At 46.7% G+C, this 21447-nt stretch overlaps 1 long non-coding RNA gene across 1 annotated transcript in view; it reads left to right on the top strand.

The window, feature by feature from the left end:
* Positions 1-879: 879 nt before the first annotated feature.
* The window catches only part of LOC141140762 (uncharacterized), a 68377-nt gene continuing 47809 nt past the window's right edge, over positions 880-21447 (top strand). The window contains exon 1 of the long non-coding RNA XR_012243995.1: positions 880-1068. This is a non-coding gene — a long non-coding RNA (uncharacterized lncRNA). The remainder of the gene's footprint in view (positions 1069-21447) is intronic.

The raw sequence follows: 21447 nt of genomic DNA, 5'->3' as shown, positions 1-21447 counted from the left end.
AGATGATACACAGGAATGAAACAAATATCTCTACATAAGTTTCACATGTATCTGCTGTCTTCATCTTTATATACTGTTTAGAAAGTGCATATCGTGTTAGAAGATTTTTACTTCCTGGTTAGCACTGCAGTGAAGCCTGGGCATAGAGCCAAGACAGCTGATTGGAGTAAAGGCACACACCCCCTCTCCTCATAGGTAGACTTCCAGCTCTGTTTTTTGAATCATTCAGCACACTGCTAATCTATTTATAGCATCCTCCCCAACACAAAACTCAGGCTGCTTTTATCATATGTGACAGAGAACTTGTCAGGAGTTATCGGGCTGATATCAGAAGAACTGAGCAGGAGACAGCTACGGGCATAGTGCTTTAAAGAGAGATAACAAAACATTGCAGATATATGTACCCAGCTCAAATTTAATGAATTGAGTTTACATCCACTTTAATGCAAGGAATGCATTAAAGAGGAAGTAAACTCTGCAGTCCCTATGGTGCTTTTCATCTATTTAATTTTAATCACCTTTTAGCAAGCATTAGTCTAATCAAGCCAGAATAGCCTATTACTTACTTTATTTTCAAACATTTAGAAATGTTGTTTTCCGGGATAAGGCGGCACCATCTTCAGTACTGTCATCTTGAGTCTGTGTAGAATATAATTTCCACCCTTTCATGTTTCTCACCATAATCTCGCGAATGCGCGATCTGACATTACTGCGGCAACCGAGCACCGCCACTCATAGCCGGCATGTTACATTGTTTGTTTTTGTGCTTTATATTTACCTGGTCTGGGTGTATGTGTACCTGTCAGTCCTGATCCAGCTCTCCTTTCCTGATCGCGCTCTCGGATGCAGTAAGTTTACTCCCCATGTGACGTCACACGGTCACATGGGGAGTTTCAAGCTGCTAGGAGAAACTCTGCAGTCTCACGAGATTTAATAGCTGTGCCGTTGGGAGAGGAAATCCCTTTCATGGCACCCTGTCAGTGGACGGACCGCACACAGAGCATGGCATAAATCAGGGGAAGGGAAGCGCATAAACATAACAAGACGGATTACAACAAAACTAAACAGGTAAGGAGACAGTTGCAAGCAGAAATCATTAGTGTTTTTATGAGGATTACAATATAGTAAAGTTGTGTGGGAAAGTTTACAACCACTTTAAGGTGAAAAACTTTTAGACTTTACAACCCCTTTAAATAATTGGCTTATGACCTGTAGTATGAATACAGTATATATTTAGTCTTACAATATGTTTTTTTTTCCATCTCTGAAAAGAAAAACGTATGTGGTTGCACAGAAGTGTTTTCTATAGTGTCCATGCAGTGTGTATATTTGTGATTGTACACAGCTCAGAGTTCAAAGTCTTGTTAGTCTTTGTGGTTTTACTTACGTTTAATTTCACAGTTATCAGTTAGCTCAGCATTTTTTCTATACACTATTTCATATCAACAAAGCTGAAAACCTATTAGCCAGATAATAGGAGCCAGTAATAACACAGTTCCCGGAAACATTTACAAAACAGTTTTCTGACTAGCAGGTTATTAGTTGTAGAGTAAAGCTACTCCAGCAATCAATATTAACCCGATAGAACAATTTTCAGCAGAGGAGGAACAAATCCATTTAAACAACACAACAAACATCCTGTTTATTGAGTATAGGGATGAGATTCAGGTTGAATTGGGTTTCAAAGAAAATCCAGGCTATTCATGGTTTGCTGACCCACCAAACAAATAGGCCCAAATTGCCCTGTTTACCCATTCAAATCCCTGGCTGCTGTAATGTAAGCAAACAATAATCTTCTATTTTCAAGGGTGGCATGGACCCAAATTGGTAGATTGGTGGGACAATCTTTGGTCAGGAAGGGGCTCCCCAGATGTCTGTGTTTTTGTGTTTGTGTGTTTTTTTTTTTTTGTGTTTTCTCTCTATCCTCTTTTTCTTACTTCTTTCACTTTTTTTTGGGCAGTTATTTGCCCCTGGGGAATACTCAATAGCACAGTATAGATGCTATGGAAGAACAGGTAGAAATACACATCTATATTTCATTTCTAACATGTACTGTATGAATTGCTTTATAGGATTGATATCATCTCTGTTCTAATAATACAATGGTATGCGGGATCATGTTGTCCCTGGCCATGTACTTTGAGTGTTACCCTTGCAAAATACTTAATAAAATGTAATTAAAAAAATTGCATTCATCAAAGTTGCAAAAAAAAAAAAAAATAGAATGAGTTGAATTATTTACAATTAAAATATATCAGTGTGGGGGCGTGTCCAAGATGGCAGAGTGAGCAGACATCTGTTCTGGAGCTCTGCTGCAGGGAAACTAATACTGCTATCATGGCCGGGTGTTTTTGTGCCTGTTCCTGAGCTGATTGCCAGTGGATGCCTCCTAAATGCGCTGGGCGAGGCACGGGAGGAAAAAAAGCTCAGTTTTCCCCCGGAAATAACAACTACAGCCAGACCTGAGAGGCGGGCAGGGAGGCGGCCAGCCACCACATGGCAGCATGGTGTCCCAAAACGGAGCTCCCAGAGGGATCTGATGCATCCACCCCAGGCATGCGGGAGGTCATTGCGGCCATAGCTACCTGTCAGGTGGCCATTGTGGCATGCCAGGCGACCCTCACCACTATAATTGTGGCGGTCCAGCTAGATGTGGGACTTGTCTGACAGGATTTGGACAAAGTCCGCTCCCACCTGTCTGCTGCTGAGACACGGGTCGGCCTGCTTGAGGACAGTGTGGTGGATAACTCGGGCGCGCTCCACTCCCTGCACTCCAGGGTCAAGGTGCTGGAACCCCATACTGAGGACGCCAAATACAGATGCAGAAGAAACAACCTCCACCTCGTTGGTCTGATGGAGGGAATGGAGGGTAAAAAACCCCACTGTGTTTGCAGAAGAGCTGTTTAGATCTCTGTTGCCAGCGGCTCAACTATCTCCTTACTTCACGGTTGAGAGGGCCCACCGTGTGCAACCCCAGCCAGGCCCGCTGGGGGCCCCCCTCGCACATTTATTCTGCGCTTTCTCAACTTTAGAGACTGGGATGAGTTGCTTAGAGTGGCCAGAGCGGCTGGAGAGCTGGTGTATCGGAACAACCACATAATGCTGTTCCCGGATTTCTCCGTAGAGACCCAGAAGCTCTGCCGGTCCTTTGATTCCGTTAAAGCAGCCCTACACACTAACGTTATCAAGTATAGTGCGCTTTTCCCAGCTCAGCTGCAAGTGGTGCACGGGTTAGGCAATCTGTCATGGATCTGCCACCTAAGGGTTAACTTAGTCCAGGCTGATTTCAGTGATTGACAACAGGCTATACCAAATTAAGGAACAATCAGTGCAAACAAATTAATAAAAGGATAAATGCAAGCTGAACACTAAGGGTAATCACCAAGCCCATAAATCAAACTAAAACCAAAATAAGTGCAGCGCAAATAATACTAAATAGACTTGGACATGGACTCTATTTAGTATTATTTGCGCTGCACTTATTTTGGTTTTAGATTGGCAACAGGCTGCCTTATTTAAACACCTCAGCAGCACTGTGTCCTTGCTGTCTGATCTGCAGATGTGTTTCCTGAAGATCTGATATCTGCTCCTGTTTGACCCAGCTTGTTTTGAGACTGTTCCCGTTATCCGCCTGCATCTGACCCTTGGCTTGTTTGATGATTCCTTCTGCCTGCTCCTCTTGTACCTCTGTTGCCAGCCTGATTAACAACCCGGGCTGCCTAACGTTCCAAGACTCTCCTCCAGTCTGCTATACTTACCTACTGCAGCCATCCAGCTCCGGTCCCGGTTTGCCTCACCTGTCTGCTGATCCATCCAGTCTGCTCACCTGTCTGCTGATCCATTCAGTCTGCTCACCTGTCTGCTGATCCATCCAGCCTTCTGGTCCTGTCTGCTGTGCCGGCCATCTGACCCATCTGCTGTTGATCCTGCCAGGCACTCATACCATTCTGCACTACCGTGCCACCTGTCTGCTCTACCAGGGGCTGCGAGTCAGATACGTAAGGGAGGCCTTCCTCTGAACTATCGGGCTCATCAGTCAGGTACATGAGAACTTGAAAGTATCAGACAGCCATGTCTGAGCCCAAGCGAGGAACCTCCCCCACGGAAGAACTGTGCCAACACCTGGCGGGTTTGACGCAAGCTGTTAAAGATCTAAAGGAGGGATATACTCGGCTGGAAGAACGAGTTCAAATTCTGTTATCTCCCGCCAACCCTCAAAGCGCTACCTCAGCTGGTACCTCATCCACACCTTCAGTAGTGATGTTACCACCAGAACCAAGAGTACCCACGGCCGAAAAATTTGCGGGTGAACGTCAAATACAGAGCCTTTCGTAATGCTTGTGAACTCTATTTTGCCCTACAACCCCGCACCTTTTCTCTGGAAGCAACTAAAGTGGGCTTCGTTATCTCCCTGTCGACCGGTGAACCCCAAGCCTGGGCACATCGCCTTCTAGAACAAAAGGCGATGGAATAAAATCGTTAAACAACCTCACCACATTCTTTGTCGCTATGTCACAACTTTATGAGGACCCCCAGCAGACTGCCACTGCTGAGGCCGCATTACATGCACTTCAGCAAGGCCTCAGAGCGGCAGAGGACTACGTGGCTGAGTTCAGGCATTGGAGTTCTGATACCAATTGGAACGATGCGGCCCTTCATTACCAATTTCGGATGGGACTATCTGATCCTCTAAAGGATGAACTGGCACGAGTAGGGATACCCCAATCTCTGGACGAACGTATTATTTTGTCAATTCAGATTGACCGATGCCTAAGGGAACGTCGCTCTGAAAGATCCATAGGTCAATAACGGCCAACTTGGATGCTACCTAAAGTTCCCAGTTTCTCCAGCCAGACTCCTTCCGCTCCTGTTGCTCCGGCTCCGGATTCCTCCGAGCCCATGCAGTTGGGTTTGCTTGGTCCCTCTCTCACCATGGGGGAACGACAGCGCAGACGAATCAATAACCTATGTAAGTACTGTGGGGGACCCGGGCATTATTGTGAGGTCTTGTCCTGCAAAGATGCGTAAGTGCCTCTCAATCTCTTCAACGCATGTTCCTGTCTTACCTAACCAAGCCTCTCACCTTGCTCTCCCCATCATGTTACACCTCCCAGGAAAAAGTATCCAGGTATCCGTCATAATTGATTCCGGAGCCTGCAGCTGTTTCATAGACTTGATGTTTGCTGCCAAACACCTCATTCCACTTCAACCAAAGACCCGGGGACTAGCCGTACATCTTGCTGATGGCTCTGTCATTAAATCTGGTCTGGTCACACAGGAGACTGTGCCTTTGCTGGCTATCATTGCTTCCCATCACCAAGAGTTTTTATGCCTGGATGCCATTTCATCACCTCTGTTCCCCATCATCTTAGGTATGCCCTGGCTGCAGGCCCATAATCCCCACATCAACTGGGCCACTGGAGAAATCAAATTTCCTTCAAGCTATTGCCAGCAACATTACCTGCAAGAGGCCTCAGTCAACCCCTCACCCTTACTCTGCCTTGGCACAGATCCTGAATTACCCTAATCAATCCCAGTGGCATACCACGATTTTCTGGACGTGTTCAGTAAGAAGGGTGCAGAGACCCTTCCTCCCCATAGATCCTACGACTGCCCTATTGAACTGTTACCAGGGGCTGAGGTCCCCTTCTCTGAAGGACTATATTGATGACAACCTTAAAAAAGGATTTATTCGCCCATCTACTTCTCCGGCTGGCGCAGGCATCTTCTTTGTTGAAAAGAAGGACCATGCGTAGACTACCGAGAATTGAACAAGATTACTATCAAAAACCGTTACTAACTGCCTCTTGTGCCCGAACTGTTTCAAAGATTGGAAACCGCAGTCATCTTCACTAAACTGGATCTCCGGGGAGCATACAACCTAATCTGTATTCGATAAGGAGACGAGTGGAAGACGGCTTTTCGTACCCGATTCGGGCACTTCGAATACCTAGTCATGCCTTTTGTGTTATGCAATGCTCCAGCCACCTTTCAGCACTTTGTCAATGACATTTTTCATGACTATCTGGACTTGTATGTCATTGTGTACCTGGATGACATCCTGATTTTCTCCTCCACAGTAGATGACCACCGTAGGCATGTCCGAAATGTGCTAACCCAACTCCGGCAGCATGGCCTCTACGCCAAACCGGAGAAGTGCGAATTTGAACTTCAGTGTATCCAGTTCTTAGGTCAGATAATCTCTGTTGAAGGCATCAAGATTGACCCCCAGAAAGTCACTGCCATCTTAGATTGGCCAGCTCCTGTGGACAAGAAGGGGGTTCAGCGCTTCATCGGGTTTGCCAACTTTTACCGGAAGTTTATTAGGGGGTTCTCTGCTATTATTGCCCCCATTACCAAACTAACTAAACAAGGAACCCGATTCCTCTGGTCTCCCAAAGCGCAATCGGCATTTGAAGCCCTCAAAAAACTGTTCACTTCAGCCTCCATCTTGAAGCACCCTGACCCTGCCTTACCGTTTGTTCTTGAAGTTGACGCCTCGGAAGTTGCAGTAGGGGCTGTGCTGTCTCAACGGCAAGGATCTAAAGCCCTACTCTACCCAGTTGCTTTCTTTTCCCGCAAATTATCTACAGCTGAAAGAAATTATGATGTGGGAGACCGTGAGCTTTTGGCCATCAAGGCCGCATTAAAAGAATGGCGTTACTTACTTAAAGGTGCAGCACATCCCATTCTGGTCTATACGGACCACAAGAATTTAGAATATCTGAGAACAGCTGAGATTAAAACCACGGCAGGCAAGGTGGGCACTTTTTTTCTCTAGATTCTCATTCCATATAACGTACAGGCCAGGGTCGAAGAATACAAAACCAGATGCACTCTCATGTATGTTCAACGACTCTGAGAGGTCCACACTTCCAGACACCATCCTTCCCTCAGGAAACTTTCTCATACTACAGGAGAATCTGCTATCCCGAATCAAACAGGCTTCTGCTGAGGTTGCTTCGTCTTCTGAAACCAGCTTACAGGCACAGGATGGCCTACTGTAGCATGAAGGTAAAATTCTTGCACCTAAGGACTTAAGGGTGGCAGTATTGGAGCTCTGTCATGACCACAAGCTGGCTCGGCACTTCGGTGCCCTGAAGACGGCCAAACTGGTACAACGCACGTTCTGGTGGCCTCAGGTGGTAGATGACTGTAAGAGTTATGTGGAGTCTTGTACTACTTGCTCCCAAAGCAAGAACAGCAAGGTAAAAGCCTGGGGTTAACTGAAGCAATTGCCCGTTCAAGAGAGACCCTGGAAAATGATCTCAATGGACTTCATTGTGGAACTCCCTCCGGAAGAGGGTTTTTCTACCATCTTCGTGGTGGTGGAAAGGCTGTCCAAAATGGCCCATTTTTTGCCCATGAAAGGAACACCCTCGGCTGTGGAAACTGCAAAAATATTCATCAAAGAAATTGTAAGGCTCCATGGAGTCCCAGCCAACATTGGGGTTGATTTACTAAAGTCAAATTAACTGTTCACTTTTGAAAGTGCAGTTGCTCCAGAGCTTAGTAAATGAGCAAAAGCTCTGCTGACTTCCATCATCCAATCATGTGCAAGAAAAAATGCTGTTCTTTTATTTTCCTTGTATGTGATTGGTTGTTCTTTGTAAAGTGAAGTTTTCCCTCATTTACTAAGCTCTGGAGCAACTGCACTTTCAAAAGTGCACACTCTACTCCTTTAGTAAATCAACCCCATTGTGTCCGACCGGGGTGTCCAGTTCACCTCCAAGTTCTGGAAAGCTCTGTGTGGGTCCCTTGAGATCAAATTGGCCTTCTCCTTCGCATACCACCCTCAGACGAATGGGCAAACGGAAAGAACCAATCAGACCCTGGAGCAGTACCTCCGTTGCTTTTCTTCGTTCTCACAAGATGACTGAGTCGCTTTACTCCCCATTGCCGAGTTCGCTTATAATAACTCTTCCCATTCTGCCATCAAACAAACTCCATTTTTTGCTAATTACGGCTTTCACTCATCCTTCCTGCCTAGTACCATACCTGAATGCTCAATCCCTGCAGTCTCTGAAACGATAGATTTCTTCTCTAAAAACAACAAACTTTTACAAGAGACCATGACCAAAACACAAGAGTACAATAAAAAGATCTTTGACAGGAAAGAACTAATTCTGGAACCCGGCAACCAGGTATGGTTGTCTACAGTGAACTTGAAAATGGCTTGCTCCTCAAGAAAATTGGGCCCTAAGTTTGTGGGCCCCTTCCCTGTAAAGAGAAAGATCAATGATGTAGCTTTTGAGCTGGAATTCCTCGATTCACTTAAAGTTCACCCCGTCTTCAATGTGACTCTTTTGAAACCTGCTGTTCAGAATCCCTTCCCTGAACAAAGTACTGGTCCACCGGAGCCTGTAATAGTCAATGGAGAGGAGGAATTTGAGGTGGAGGCAAACTCTTGGGAGCCTGAAAGCAATATTCATGGTAAAGAACTAATGCAATCCTTCAAGAGATCCCATGCTGTGAAGTTGGCCCAATTGGGCATGCGGAGGCTGCCCTTTAGGAGGGGGCAATGTCATGGATCTGCAACCTAAGGGTTAACTTAGTCCAGGCTGATTTCAGTGATTGGCAACAGGCTGCCTTATTTAAACACCTCAGCAGCACTGCGTCCTTGCTGTCTGATCTGTAGCTCTGTGTATGTGTTTCCTGAAGATCTGATATCTGCTCCTGTTTGACCCAGCTTGTTTTGAGACTGTTCCTGTTATCCGCATCTGACCCTTGGCTTCTTTGACGATTCCTTCTAGCTGCTCCTCTTATACCTCTGTTGCCAGCCTGATTACCGACCCGCCCTGCCTGACATTCCAAGACTCTCCTTCAGTCTGCTATACTTACCTACTGCAGCCATCTAGCTCCAGTCCCGGTTTGCCTCACCTGTCTGCTGATCCATCCAGTCTGCTCACCTGTCTGCTGATCCATTCAGTCTGCTCACCTGTCTGCTGATCCATCCAGTCTGCTCACCTGTCTGTTGATCCATCCAGTCTGCTCACCTGTCTGCTGATCCATCCAGTCTGCTCACCTGTCTGCTGATCCATCCAGTCTGCTCACCTGTCTGCTGATCCATTCAGTCTGCTCACCTGTCTGCTGATCCATCCTGCTGGTCCTATCTGCTGTGCCGGCCATCTGACCCATCTGCTGTTGATCCTGCCAGGCACTCATACCATTCTGCACTCCCGTACCACCTGTCTGCTCTACCAGGGTCCGCGAGTCAGATAGGTAAGGGAGGCCTTCCTCTGCACTCATCAGTCAGGTACGTGGGAACTTGACACAATCCGTTTTTTTACATCTCCAAGGGATGCCACTGACTGGTTGGAGACTTTGCCCCCTATGAGATGAAGCAAAGTTCTTACACCCTTGATAATCCTTACTGCCACTTGGAGATTCTTCCTGGATGTTTTTTTCCGCTACAGTTGTCCCTATGGCAGTGGCTGTGTGCTTGGCATAGCATGGCTGGTTACGGCTGACCCTTGAAATGCACAGGTGCTGATGGCCTGTGAGGTTTACAGACCTGTTGGTCTCTGTTGGAATAACAGTTCTAAGTTATGTGCCCCTGGGATAGCCCAGGTGATTACCAAGTACCCAGTTCCGATGACATTACATTACAGCATCTCCAATGGAACTTGTATGATTGTTTTCCCTTTTTATGGCTCCAGGTGATAGACTATGCTGAGATTCCTACCTCTCTGCATCTGATACACATCTCCCAGTTATTTGTTGCTCTCAGCAGGTTATTTAGGACTAATGCGGTCTCACTTTAGTTGGGTCTCACGGGGTGGGGGGAATGGGCTGCTAGCCGTTGCTGGCAGGGTGTTGCAGTATAAGTTGAATTATGTGTTGGGTTTTAATTTATTTTCACTAATGCACAGTTTAAATGCTATGTTCCTTTCTGGTATGGTTTAATTTTTCTCACACAAGATGACAGCTCTAGCCTAGCAGTATAAATGAGAGGCTCTTTCACTTTTACAGGGCTCTGTACTCCTCTAGGGTGGACTATACTACGGATGAATTGGATACTTTCCTAGATAAAGTTGCCCTCCCTACTCTTGACCCTGTGGTGAGTGAGGGACTGGAGTCTGCTATCACCCTGGAGGATATATAGATCGCTCTTTCACAACTCCAGGCCGGGAAGGCTCCCAGGATTGATGGCGTCCCGACTGAATTCTACTCCCATTATCAGGAGCTGCTTGCCCGTAGACTGATTTCTCTTTTTGACCAATTTTTCTCCTTAGCTGTTCTCCCTGAATCTATGTCCGAGGTGGTGGTGGTGTTAGTGCTCAAACCAGACAATGACCCTGAGGACTGCTCCTCCTATAGGCCGATATCCCTCATAAACGTTGATGCCAAGATTTTGGCTAAGATCCTGGCTAATCAGCTGTCGGGGGGTATTAGACGAGCTAACCCATGTTGATCAAACAGGGTTTATGCCCGGAAAGGGCACTGACATCAACCTCCGAAGCCTCTTTCTCAACCTCTCAGTATCCCATGCTAACAGTGGACATAGGGTTATCGCTTCCCTGGACGCCGAAAAGGCGTTCGACTCGGTCGCGTTGAACTTTCTGTGGGAGACATTGCATAGATTCGGTTTTGGCCCCAGGTTTCTCCAGTGATTGCATATGTTATATAGTTCACCCAAAGCCCGAATTCGGACTAACAGCCAATCGTCGTCCTTCCCACTGCAGAGAGGCACGTGTCAGGGATGCCCTCTGTCCCCTGCCCTTTTTGCCCTAGCCCTTGAGCCCTTCGCTATTGTAATACGAAGCTCTGACCGGGTCAGGGGATTGAGGGTGGGATCCCTGGAGGAAAAAATCTCATTATATGCCGACGACGCACTGTCTAGATTAGGTAAATCTACCCTGATTCTTCTGGTGCAATGCGGAGGGTTGGCCTTACCGGACCTCCAGACCTACTATTGGGTGGCCATTTTGGTCACAGTTCGGTGGTGGTTTGTGCTCTCTAGGGCCAATGCAGCAGTATGTCTGGAGGCTTTAGTTCTTGGATCGCTTCGGGAGTTGGGCAACCTGATATATAGGGGCTGTCGGGCCTATGTTGACCTTCCGCTTCCTACTAGATCGATTAAGGGTTTGGCCAGGCGTAGGTTCAGCTGACCCAATCTGTGGTCTCCCTTTACCCCGCTGTGGGGGAAACCCTATCTTCTGCAGTTTTGCTGTATCCCTGACCCCCAGGTGTGGGCCCGATATGGCATTAATACTATTGAGGATGTGTTCATGGCGGGGGCCCTACGCCCCTTCCAGGATCTCAAGGCCAATTTTAACTTAACTGGCTGGATGTATTTTAGATACACGCAATTAAGACATGCTGCTTGTGCCCAGTTCCCATCCCCACCAAACCTATCTATGGACCCCATTGAGGAACTCTTAGCTCAAGAATAATTATCTAAATCTCTGTCCACACTGTACCTGGCCTTGTTGAGTGTTGAATCTCCCAAGAAGGAAAAGCTCTGGGAAAAGTGGAAAGCCAACCTTCCAGACTTAGATAGGGAGGATTGGGAAGACTGTTTGGAGGATAGTGTTAAGGTGTTAGTCTCCTCCAAGGATAAGTTAATACAGGTGAAATTTTTACACAGGGTCTATTATACCCCCCAGAGACTGCACAGGATTTACCCCCAGAGATCGCAGGAATGTTCCAGGTGTGGTGATGGTGAGGGAACGTACCTTCACATCTTCTGGAACTGTCCAAGGATTGTTCGGTATTGGGAGGAGGTGGTGGACCTCATTAATGGTCGCCTCCAGCTGGCTCTTCCGGTCTCACCGGAAATGGCTCTATTGGGAATTCAGGATGATGAACAGTGGCCTAAACTACTGCTAACATACCTTCTCTTTTATGCCAAACAAGAAATTATTCTTAGATGGAATGCCCATTCCCCTCTGTCCGTGGGTTCATGGGAAAAAACAATTAGTGCTGCCCTTTCTCTATATAAGTTAACCTACATTAACAGGAATTGCCCCAAGATATTTGACAAGGTGTGGCGGCCATGGACGGACTAGGCTGGGCACCCCCCCCTTTTTTGGGTGCCTTGCCTTGGGCCAGAGTGGTAGCTTCACCTTTACACTGTCTCTACTAGGTCTTGATTGAGCAATAAGATTGGTGTTTAAACAATTCTGTCTGTTTTTTGATGATTATCCTCTGGGGATCTACACCATATTAGTTTGGATCTCTTTCCCTGATCCAGAAACCTTTAGTACTGCTTAAAATTATTTTGAATGCTCAAAGAAACAGGTCATCCTTCTCAAAGGTCTAAAAGCCAGGGTAGCCATACTATAAAACAGGTGAACATTGCCTTTCAAATGGACAAAAAATGATTAAATTCAATTATGCAAGTGCCATTCTCCAGCTTAAACAGGTCAATGAATATATTAAATATCCATTTGGAATGACAATGGAATGCTTCATCCACCCATTGCTCTTGTCAACAAAGAAATGTATTGTTTTTTAAGACTTTCCAGTCTATACAAGTTATTGTTGGTCTCCAATGTAGTGTTATCTGATTTGGTATGTGGTCAACACTGGGTCCATCCATCCAGAGGGGACTAATATAGTAAAAACAGATAATACTGTATGTTTAGATTGTTTTACATATTCAAACCGTTGACAGACCATTACATTTACATGGATTGTTGCCTTGCCCAGGTTAGGCAAAGCATCTACCACCAACAAGCACTTGTTGTATGTATGAAATGATTAAAATTTTTTGGTTAAATCCATCAGGTATCAGAACCATACCCCCCAAACAGGAGTATTGCATGTGCTCACAAAAAGTTCCCTGCACACTCCTGAGGTTTGTACTGGTTGATATTAGGGATGAGCCCGATGTTCGAGTCGAACATAAGTTTGAGTCGAACATCGAGTGTTCGCCTGTTTGCTGAACAGCGAACAATATGCAATTTTCGGTGCAAATTCGAAAGCTGCCAGAACACCGTTAAAGTCTATGGGACACACACTAACATGAAAAATCAAAAGTGCTAATTTTAAAGGCTTATATTGTCATAAAAAGTGTTTGGGGACTCGGGTCCTGCCCCTGAGGACATGTATCAATGCAAAAAAATTTTTAAAAACGGCCGTTTTTTAGGGAGCAGTGATTTTTTTAATGCTTAAAGTGAAACAATAAAAATGAAATATTCCTTTGAATATTGTGCCTGGGGGTGTCTATAGTATGCCTGTGACTTGGTTAAATTGATGATAGGCAACTCCTATCCTCATATTGATTAGTAGTTCCAAATTAATAATAACTACTGCAGTAGGGAACAGACACAAAAGATACGCTCAGCATCTTTCCAAATAACTGTTCTGCTTTATTATGACGCAATTGAAGGTTTTTATGCACATGATTACGTAGGTACCACATTAATATTACAATTGTACGTTTATGGTAACAAGGGGCGTTACATAGGCAGGCTAATTCTAATCAGGACTCGAAAGAATGTAAACATGTACTGAAAACATTATTAGTGCTGTGTGCACAGTGAGGGCAGTGTGCAAAACATACAAAATAGAATACAATTATATACAGAACTTAAAAAATTTCCATTACAGTCTCACCTCTTTTGATCAATATTTTGATCACTAACCATACCTGCTATCACCTTTAACCTGGAACCTCCACATGCTTAGGTGGAGGTAGTCCTGGCCAAAGAGGCAAAAAAACTCCATTGTGGAGAAAATAATAGCTGAGCAACTTTTTCATTACCAAATGACTTTTCATTGTGAAAAACAAATGATTGATAAGACATATTTACAAAGTACTGGCTGTACACTCCTTTGGCCAGAATGGCCTTCTAGCTTAATTTTGAGCATGCTGACTAGGGATGAGCTTCGTGTTCGAGTCGAACCCATGTTCGACTCGAACATCGGCTGTTCGATCGTTCGCCGAATTGCGAACGTTATGGGCCGTTCGCGCTAAATTCGTGTGGCGCGTCACGGCCCATAATTCACTGCGGCATCGCAGTGCATTGCTGGCTGATGATTGGCCAAGCATGCACTATGACCCGCATGCTTGGCCAATCACAGCGCTGTCAGTAGAGAGAGCTGTAATTGGCCAAAGCCAGGGTGGCTTTGGCCAATTATGGCTCAGGGGATTTAGTACACACCCCACACTATATAAGGCCGCCTGCACGGCGGCCCTGTGTAGTGTGTGTTCCGGTGTGCTGAGAGATAGAGAGAGAGAGAGACAGTGTCATTTGATTTGAGTTAGATAGATTAGGCAGAACAGTCAGTCAGTTAGCTGCACTTACAGTGTATTGTGTATATATATGCATCCCAGGTGTTGCATATATATATATACACTGTATTCAGTTTAGCTAGATCCGTTCCTGTTATCTTCTATCTAGACTATTTACATTTAATGCAGTGCGTCCTGCTCACAGTGTTCAGCTAGATCCGTTCCTGCTATTTACATTTAGTGCAGTGCGTCCTGCTCACAGTGTTCAGCTAGATCCGTTCCTGTTATCTTCTAGACTATTTACATTTAGTGCAGTGCGTCCTGCTCACAGTGTTCAGCTAGATCCGTTCCTGCAATTTACATTTAGTGCAGTGCGTCCTGCTCACAGTGTTCAGCTAGATCCGTTCCTGCTATTTACATTTAGTGCAGTGCGTCCTGCTCACAGTGTTCAGCTAGATCCGTTCCTGCTATTTACATTTAGTGCAGTGCGTCCTGCTCACAGTGTTCAGCTAGATCCGTTCCTGCTATTTACATTTAGTGCAGTGCGTCCTGCTCACAGTGTTCAGCTAGATCCGTTCCTGTTATCTTCTAGACTATTTACATTTAGTGCAGTGCGTCCTGCTCACAGTGTTCAGCTAGATCCGTTCCTGCAATTTACATTTAGTGCAGTGCGTCCTGCTCACAGTGTTCAGCTAGATCCGTTCCTGTTAAATTCCTACTGACCGGCAGGCTTGTCTGGTTACAGTATATAAAGCTACCTGAAGAAAATTACAGGTGTTCTATTTGATCCTATTAGTACCACGGTCAGGCAGCTAGACTATTTACATTTTGTACAGTGCGTCCTGCTCACAGTGTTCAGCTAGATCCGTTCCTGTTATCTTCCTACTGACAGGCAGGCTTGTCTGGTTACAGTATATAAAGCTACCTGAAGAAAATTACAGGTGTTCTATTTGATCCTATTAGTACCACGGTCAGGCAGCTAGACTATTTACATTTAGTACAGTGCGTCCTGCTCACAGTGTACAGCTAGATCCGTTCCTGTTATCTTCCTACTGACAGGCAGGCTTGTCTGGTTACAGTATATAAAGCTACCTGAAGAAAATTACAGGTGTTCTATTTGATCCTATTAGTACCACGGTCAGGCAGCTAGACTATTTACATTTAGTACAGTGCGTCCTGCTCACAGTGTACAGCTAGATCCGTTCCTGTTATCTTCCTACTGACAGGCAGGCTTGTCTGGTTACAGTATATAAAGCTACCTGAAGAAAATTACAGGTGTTCTATTTGATCCTATTAGTACCACGGTCAGGCAGCTAGACTATTTACATTTAGTACAGTGCGTCCTGCTCACAGTGTTCAGCTAGATCCGTTCCTGTTATCTTCCTACTGACAGGCAGGCTTGTCTGGTTACAGTATATAAAGCTACTTGAAGAAAATTACAGGTGTTCTATCCCAGCTTAGTGCAGCTACAGGCCATTAGTATGTCTGGAAGGCCAAGAAGGAGAGGCAGACAGTCACAAGCCAATAAGAGAGGGCAAGCAGGCTCTGTGTCTAGTGCTGGTCGTGGAGACGGTGCATCCTCATCAGCACGTGGCCATGGGACACGCTTGGCCTTTTTTTCGGCAGCTGGCCATGTTGAGCCGCAACATGCGGAAGACTTGGTCGAGTGGATGACCAAGCCGTCCTCATCCTCCTCATCCTCTCTCACCCATGCCCAGGGTGCTTTGTCTGGCAAAGCAGCGGCCTCTTCCCTCAGCTCAATGTCATCAGTGACTCCTTCCCTAGCTCCACCATGTCCTCATGAGGATTCCCTCGAACTGTTTGACCACAGTGTTGGGTACATGCTCCAGGAGGATGCCCAGCGTTTGGAAGGCTCTGATGACGATACTGAGCTCGATGAAGGCAGTAACATGAGCGCGGACAGAGGGGGTGCCCAAGAAGGACAGCAATCTGGCAGTCATGCTCCCCCTGCTGCAGCATACTGCCAGGTTTGCTCCAGTGATGAGGAGGGAGGGGATGATGAGGTCACTGACTCAACGTGGGTGCCTGATAGGAGAGAGGAGGAGGAGGAGGAGGAGGCGGCAGCACATCACCAACGAGGCAGGATGCCCTCCAGGGGCCAGCCTAAGGGCAGCACATTGACTGCATCACACCCCAAAGCTCCACATGTGCAGGGCGCTGCAGTCTCTGCGCGTTATTCAAAAAGTTCTTTGGTGTGGGCCTTTTTTGAGACGAGTGCATCAGATCGCACCGCTGCTATTTGCAACATATGTCTCAAGCGTATCTCGCGTGGCCAAAATATCTCCCGCTTGGGTACCACATGCTTGACCAGACATATGTTGACCTGCCATGCAGTTCGTTGGCAAGCGTATCTAAAAGACCCACACCAAAGAACAAAGAGGATCTCTCCTTGCTCCTCATCAGCTGAGATTTCCAACCCCACTAGACCTTCAGTCCTCTCTGAGACCTGCAGTGAGAGGAATGAAGGTGTAGAATTAGGTGTGTCACAGCCAAGTACTTGTGGGCAATCTGCTTTTGGTACACCGACGTCAGATTGTACCAGGCAAATTTCCCTGCCCCAGCTGCTGCACCGCCGAAAGAAGTTTGCTCCCAGCCATCCACATGCCCAGCGGTTGAATGCTAGCTTGGCAAAATTGCTAGCACTTCAACTGCTGCCTTTTCAGTTGGTAGACTCTGCCCCCTTCCGTGAGTTTGTGGAATGTGCGGTTCCTCAGTGGCAGGTACCCAAACGCCACTTTTTCTCACGGAAGGCGATTCCGGCTCTCTACCGGCATGTGGAAGGCAATGTCCATGCCTCGCTGGACAGGGCGGTCAGCGGTAAGGTGCATATTACCGCTGACTCATGGTCCAGCAGGCATGGACAGGGACGTTACCTAAGTTTCACGGCGCATTGGGTGACTCTGCTGGCAGCTGGGAAGGATGCAGGACAAGGTGCAGTAGTGTTGGAGGTTGTTCCGCCACCACGCCTCCAAAATGCTGATTGTGACACACCTCTCTCCTCCACCCCCTCCTCTTCTTCTTCCTCCATGGCCTCTTCCTCGGAACCAGCGGTGCTCCGTAGGCGTTCAAGGGGCTACGCAAGTACGCAGGCCAAAAGATGCCATGCGGTGCTTGAGCTGGTGTGCTTGGGGGACAGGAGCCACACTGGGGCAGAGGTTCTGTCAGCTCTGCAGGGGCAGGTTCAGAGGTGGTTGACGCCACGCCAACTTAAGGCAGGAATGGTGGTTTGCGACAATGGCACCAACCTCCTCTCTGCCCTCCGACAGGGACAAATGACCCATGTGCCCTGTTTGGCTCACGTCCTTAACTTGGTGGTGCAGCGGTTCTTGGGCAGGTACCCGGGCTTACAGGATGTCCTGAGGCAGGCCAGGAAAGTCTGTGTGCATTTCCGCCGGTCATATAATGCCAGTGCTCGGCTGACGGACCTCCAAAAGGAGTTTAACCTGCCCAAGAACCGCCTAATCTGTGACATGCCCACCAGGTGGAACTCAACGTTGGCCATGCTGCAGCGGCTGCACACGCAGCAGAGGGCCATCAATGAGTACCTGTGCGACTATGGCACCAGGACAGGGTCAGGGGAGCTTGTTTTTTTTTCCCCACGCCAGTGGGCCATGATCAGGGATGCATGCACTGTCCTGTCACCATTCGAGGAGGCCACGAGGATGGTGAGCAGTGACAGTGCATGCATCAGTGACACTGTCCCCCTTGTCCACCTGTTGGAGCACACGCTGCGTGGAATAATGGACAGGGCACTTGAGGCAGAACAGAGGCAGGAAGAGGAGGACTTCCTTAGCTCTCAAGGCCCCCTTTATCCAGACAGTGTTCCTGCGTGCCCGCCGATCACACAGGAAGAGGACGAGGAGGAAGAGGAGGAGGAGGAAGATTGTGTCAGTATGGAGGTGGAGCCTGGCACTCAGCATCAGCAGCAGTCTTTAAGGGATCAGTCCCAAGAAACACATGGACTTGTACGTGGCTGGGAGGAGGTGGCTGCGGACCATGTCGTTCTTAGTGACCCAGAGGACTCCGGACCGAATGCCTCAGCAAACCTACGCTGCATGGCCTCCCTGATCCTGCAAAGCCTGCGTAAGGATCCTCGTATTCGTGGTATCAAGGAGAAGGACCAATACTGGCTGGCAACCCTCCTTGATCCACGTTACAAGGGTAAGGTTGCGGACCTTATCTTGCCATCGCAGAGGGAGCAGAGGATGAAACATCTTCGGGAGGCCTTGCAGAAAGGTCTGTGCAACGCGTTCCCAGAGACTGGGAGGTTACAAACTCCTGTTTCTGGACAACGTGTTGCTGAGGCTTCGGTCAGTCAAAGAAGGAGCGGTGGAGAAGGTGGCCGTCTGACCGATGCGTTCAGACAATTTTTTGGTCCGCAGCCCCAAGGTATGATCGGTTCCAGCAACCATCGCCAGCGTCTGTTTTACATGGTGCAGGAATACCTAGGGGCAAGATCAGACTTGGACACCTTTCCCACCGAAAATCCTCTGGGTTACTGGGTCTTGAGGATGGATCACTGGCCAGAGCTTGCACAGTATGCAATTGAGCTACTGGCCTGTCCTGCATCCAGCGTTCTTTCGGAACGCACATTCAGTGCTGCTGGAGGCGTGGTAACCGATCACAGGGTGCGTCTGTCCACCGACTCGGTCGATCGGCTGACCTTCATAAAAATGAATGAGTCTTGGATCACCACCAGCTACCAAGCACCTGATGCTGATGTAACCGAATAATTTTTTTTGAAATCTCAGATCCCTTCAAAGACTGCCTATGCTGATGCTGAGTGACTATCCCTGAGTAATTATCCTCTTCCTCCTCAATCATCACGCTGATAGCTTGTAAGAACATTTTTGGTTCTGGGCGCCACCACCAGTGCCTAAGGCACAATTTTTCAGCCCCTGTTTAACAGGGGCGTGTAATTACAATTTTTGATGTAATACTTTGCAGCAGGGCTCGTTCCTGCATTCCAACTAGAGTGTCTGTGAGGGGTTGCAGTGTTGTGGCACCAGCACCAGTGCCTAGGGCCCAATTTTTCTGCCCCTGTCTAACAGGGGCGTGTAATTACAATTTTTGATGCAATACTTTGCAGCAGGGCTCGTTCCTGCGTTCCAACTAGAGTGTCTGTGAGGGGTTGCAGTGTTGTGGCACCAGCACCAGTGCCTAAGGCCCAATTTTTCTGCCCCTGTCTAACAGGGGCGTGTAATTACAATTTTTGATGCAATACTTTGCAGCAGGGCTCGTTCCTGCGTTCCAACTAGAGTGTCTGTGAGGGGTTGCAGTGTTGTGGCACCAGCACCAGTGCCTAAGGCCCAATTTTTCTGCCCCTGTCTAACAGGGGCGTGTAATTACAATTTTTGAAGCAATAATTTGCAGCAGGGCTCGTTCCTGCGTTCCAACTAGAGTGTCTGTGAGGGGTTGCAGTGTTGTGGCACCAGCACCAGTGCCTAAGGCCTAATTTTTCAGCTCCTGTTCAACAGGGGCATGTAATTACAATTCTTGATCTAATATTTCACAGCAGGGCCCTGTGAGGGCTTACAGTGTTGTGGCCACAGCAACACCTAAGGCCCAAATTTCTGCTGAGTATATAGGGCAGGACCCTACTTTCAAACATCTAACTTACAAACGACTCCTACTTGCAAACGGAAGGAGACAACAGGAAGTGAGATGAAATCTACCCCTAGGAAGGGAAATTCTCTCCTGTAAGAGTTAATATGGGAAAACAAGTTCTCCTTTCCACTGATGCTTTCCAATCCTTGTTCCACAAAAAAACCCAAATTTTCAAAAAACATTTTTCATTGGGACAAAAAAGTGAGGTGAAATCTTCTGAAGAGGAGGAAAGACAGCAAAACAAATGTCACAGGGGTGATAACCCTTCCCTATGTTTTCCAAAAAGCTTAGAAAAGATTTTTTGGCTGGAGCTAAACACGTTAAAAATGTTCAAAATTACAAACAGATTCTACTTAACAGCAAACCTACAGTCCCTGTCTTGTTTGCACCGCCTGTATACTGCTGTTCAGAGTATATAGGGCCTGGTGGCCCCACACCTTTCCTTATTTTAATTTGGGTGCGGGGTTCCCCTTAATATCCATACAAGACCCAAAGGGACTGGTAATGGACTGGGGGGTACCCATGCCGTTTGTCTCACTGATTTTCATCCATATTGCCATGACCCGACATGACATTAAACCCGCAAGCAGTTTTAAATGAGATTTTTTCCTTTAAAAATGACATTTGGTGCAGGGACTGTTCTAAACATGGGAAACACGCGTCACTTTACAGGCATACTATAGACACCCCCCAGGTACGATATTTAAAGGAATATTTCACTTTTTTTTTTTTACTTTAAGCATCATTAAAATCACTGCTCCCGAAAAAACGGCCGTTTTTAAAAGTTTTTTTTGCATTGATACATGTCCCCTGGGGTAGGACCGGGGTCCCCAAACCCTTTTTAGGACAATACCATGCAAATTAGCCTTTAAAATGAGCACTTTTGATTTCGAACGTTCGAGTCCCATAGACGTCAATGGGGTTCTAACGTTCGTGCGAACTTTCGGTCCGTTCGCGGGTTCTGGTGCGAACCGAACCGGGGGGTGTTCGGCTCATCCCTAATGCTGACTTATCAGCATATATAAACACAGACAATTCTACATAAAATGGAAAACGTACAAAAGACAAAATATGACTCCAACATGGCTAAACTACTTTTCAAATATATATATCCCTTACAATTAAAGTAATGGAATCAAAAAGTACCCTAGACTGTGATCACAAGCGGGAAACAAATCAAACACAGAGATTTTTTTAATTAAGTCATTTTTGCAGTTTCTGGTATGGATCCAGGTGACTTTTCCTTCAAGTTTTGCAAAAACTGTACATGAAATAGATGCTGTATTGAGTCTCCAAACATTTCCTTATATATAAATGTCTCTTAACAACCCAAAAGTCACCTGGCTTTAGTTTTAGATCCTTCTAAACTTTTAGGATCTGGAATTGGGGAAAAAACACATAAATGAGTTTGTCAAAAACCTTAAAAGATCAGCAGCATTCTCTGTGAGATCCGAATGGAGGACTTCAGCTGCTGAGACAAAATATAAGCAAGTGAGTAACACACTCCCAAACAAAATCCCATAGGGAGAGAGTCCAACATCCCCCTTAGGGGCTTCATAAAATATAAGAAAACATTCAGGCACAAGTTTTCTAGTTTCTTACTCTACTTTGTCCGATACATTGTAGACAGTAGGGGG

Source organism: Aquarana catesbeiana, linkage group LG04 (genome assembly GCF_042186555.1).
Source record: "Aquarana catesbeiana isolate 2022-GZ linkage group LG04, ASM4218655v1, whole genome shotgun sequence".
Taxonomy (NCBI): Eukaryota; Metazoa; Chordata; class Amphibia; order Anura; family Ranidae; genus Aquarana; species Aquarana catesbeiana.
This window is presented reverse-complemented; position numbering and strand designations above follow the sequence as displayed.